The following is a 3,456-nucleotide window of genomic DNA, read 5'->3' on the forward strand; positions in this document are numbered from 1 at the left end:
TTACTATGGGACCTAGAATAATAATATCTAGATCATTTCACAAAAGAGGTAAGCAGGAAGACTTTGCATTTCAGAGTTAATTTTTATTGCTCTAATGTAGCTTACGGTGTGTTAGACATTATTCTATCATTCCAAGTACTTTATGTGCATTAATTAATTTAATCCTACATCAACCCTAGTGAATCCTGGGGACAGAGGAGCCTGGCGGGCTACAGTCCATGGGGTTGCAAAGAGTCAGAATGACTAAATGGCCAAGCACATGCATGCACATCAGACTGTAAGGTAAATAATGTTATCATTACTATTTGGCACAGGAAAACACAGGCACAGATTAGTTAAGTATTTTACCAAGGTTCACACAGGTAGTAAATAAAAGGGCTGCAAATTGAATCTCAGCTGTTTGGATCCAGAGTTCATGTTCTTCTCCACTATACTCAACTGCCTCTCAGAGTCCTAACTCTCCTCTAGGTTAGTATTCTGAGGAATCAAATACTGAATGCCTTAAAAACTTAACATTATAAACCTTGGGACCTTAAATGAGGGTCACTTGTGGCCAAACTGGAGAGACTGGAGTTGCTGGTACATCAGCTTTCTTGAAATGATCAGGGGGAAGGAGCTTAGCCAGAAAGACCTGGACAGACCTGGGGAGAGACTTCACAGTGGCATGGGTCAGCAGGGCTGGGATAAAACCTTCTGCACACACACCGGTTAGGTTGGGAGGACCAACTGCAGTGATGGCACCCGCAGACTGATAGACAGTGGATCTCTCTCCAGCCAGGGAGAGGATGGCTGGCCTAGCCCTCTTTCGTACTGCATAAGCCCTCATGTCTCCTGGATGATGGGGAAGGCATATGAGATGATGGGAAGAGGAGGTGTTCCAAGACTGTGATAAGAACCTTTCTGCCAATATGTTAGATGGAGGCTCAAGTCAGTTCCAATATAATTTAAGTTATAAATAAATACAATGGGCACAAAAAGATCTACCACACTTATATAACCTTTGCTCTATCCTTGAATGTTTACTGATATAAATAATGCTGTAATAAACATGCTTGAAATTTCACATTTTAGAACAAGAATTTTGTAAAATAATAAATCCTCACAGTACTGAGCAACAGAAACATCATTCAACAAATTATAAACTGATTCCCTTTATATGGCATTCAAGAATAGGCAGCATTAATTTACACTGATTAAGTAAGAATGGGGTCACTTCTGTGAGTAATTAATTCAGAGGGGAGGTAAGAGAAACTTCTGAGGATGTTGAAATGTTCTATATCATGATCTGTGTCATCCTACATATACATATATATATATATATATACATATATATGTATACGCACTCATATATATGTATGTATATTTTAAGTAAATATGTCAAGCTGTACACTTAAGATTAAATGTCCTTAACTGTTGGAATATTATATCTTAAAAAAGTAAAAGGATGAATAATCAATAGAGGTAGGATATTTAAGACTTCTTTTTTTTCTTTTTTCCTACTTACAGGAGTTTCTATTTTATTTTTCCATCTCATGGCTCAATAGTCTAGATCAAGGATCACAACCTTTGACCCATGGGCAAAATCCAGCCCACGGCCTCCAGTATTTGTGGGTAAGAATTGGTCAGAATATAGTAATGTGTGTTTGTGTGCTGTAGGCACGGCTTTGATGCTGCAGTGGCAGACCTGAACATTATTTTAGAGACTCTATGGCCCACGAAGCCTAAACTATTCAGCATCTAGCCTTTCACAGGAAACGTTTGCTGCTTCTTGATCTAGATGACCTTTTGGTTCCCTTCTCATACCAAGATTTTGACTCTATGATTCTTGAGTTCAGCACATTTTCCTCTGGAAAAATCTACAGAACTAATACCAATACTCCTTAAGATTTATTATTTGTAAGGAGTAAGAGGACCACAGCCCGTTTTGTCTTTATCTTCAATTTCCACCTTATATGTTTCTATTTTTAAGAAAGTATAAACAATTTGAGTATAAACAATTTCAAAACACATGAGTTTGACTGAAACTTAGGCCACGAATCATATTAAAAGTGTTCATCTTTGTACAGGAAGGATGATGAAATCCACAAGAGAAGATATTGAACTTGAATGTTATTCCCATCAGTTTCTGAGATATGAAGGCAGAAAAAGAAAAAAGAGAAAAATTGGGAGAAAAAGCATCCTGAGAAGTCTTTCCGCTCCACCTCTGCAATGTTTCAAGTGTGAAAGTTGGTTAATGCTTAATACTTCTTACCTTGGGGTTGTGGATACCTGTGGTTTAAGGCATTAGAAAAGCGATCAGCTTGCTCTGGATGAAATTGCTGCAGAATAAACAGCCTTACAAGCCTAGCACTACTGTGCTTTTAGTGTATTATTCACCTGTTCAGTTTCTCTTCACTCTTTGGAAGCTTCACAGGGTTTCACAGCATCTATTCTGAACAGATGATATTAATGAGGCCAATAGGCAGGCCCCAGAGATTGCTGTTTTAAGAAAGCTTTACTGGAGCAATCTTAATATAACTTTCCTGAGTCTCTTCAGATTTTTAAAATTTTCTTTGGTTCTTTTTTCCCTTTGCCCTTGAGAAGCCCACAATTTGCTATTTCTTGTTGCTACTTACATTTTCTCCTCTACTGACACTTTGGATTAAGGTTGTTATTAAGTTACCACTCCATTCCTTTGGGACAACCATATCTCCATACATTTGTAGGTGGAACCTTGCCAGCAACCTGCTGTTCACAAATTGGGAACTATAGCAGAAGCCAAGCAACTCCTTTGTTGCTGTCATTTCAGAGATATTGAGCATTATCAATGTACTGAGCATACAAAACAGAAGGCTCCTACCCTCTACACGCTTACAATATTGGCCTTCAAAGATAGGAAAGCTCTTAGGGCAAGCAGAGCAGTTAAAATGAGTCAGGGCAGTGATATTAACAAGCTCTAAAAACAGAGTAAAACTTGTTGCTCTAAGAGCATTTGAAAAACTAATTCTTCAGCTTTAAAGTCATCTTCTCTATCTCCCATTTATTCCGTTAGCACACCTCACAAAAGTTTGAAGTTCTTTAGACAGAGTCTGATACTTTGTCATTCAGCCATCTTTCTCTTGGCCCTTGACAAGCCAGGATCCAGCATGCCACATTCTCTGAAGAGAGGTGTGGCCATCTCTGATCCCACAGGAGAGGTCCCACAGGGCTGCAAGCCAGACTTCTGAGGAAGGGGTGCCAGTGAGATAGAGTGGGTTCTGCAATCGCTGGGGAGATGAAAACTGGATTCACCTGCTGCTGTGGAAAGGAACTGCCTCTCTCGGGGTGAAAACGTGTTGCTGTCTTGATGATCCCAGCAAACTAATGCAGAGATGAATCCTGGAAGAACTATACAGGGAACGCATGGAAATAGCATGCTTCATTTTTTTGTGTGTCTGGATTCCCAGTCTTCCTCTATCATTATAAGGGAAGAAACAG

General features: G+C 39.3%; 1 long non-coding RNA gene across 1 annotated transcript; it reads left to right on the forward strand.

Annotated features, from left to right (window-relative positions):
• The first annotated feature begins 216 nt into the window (after positions 1 to 216).
• LOC122427758 lies at positions 217 to 2,340 on the forward strand. Its single transcript, XR_006265542.1, has 3 exons — positions 217 to 282; positions 1,507 to 1,611; positions 2,067 to 2,340. It is a non-coding gene; the product is annotated as an uncharacterized LOC122427758 (long non-coding RNA).
• The last annotated feature ends 1,116 nt before the right edge of the window (positions 2,341 to 3,456 follow it).

Source organism: Cervus canadensis, chromosome 25 (assembly GCF_019320065.1).
Source record: "Cervus canadensis isolate Bull #8, Minnesota chromosome 25, ASM1932006v1, whole genome shotgun sequence".
NCBI classification, from domain to species: domain Eukaryota; kingdom Metazoa; phylum Chordata; class Mammalia; order Artiodactyla; family Cervidae; genus Cervus; species Cervus canadensis.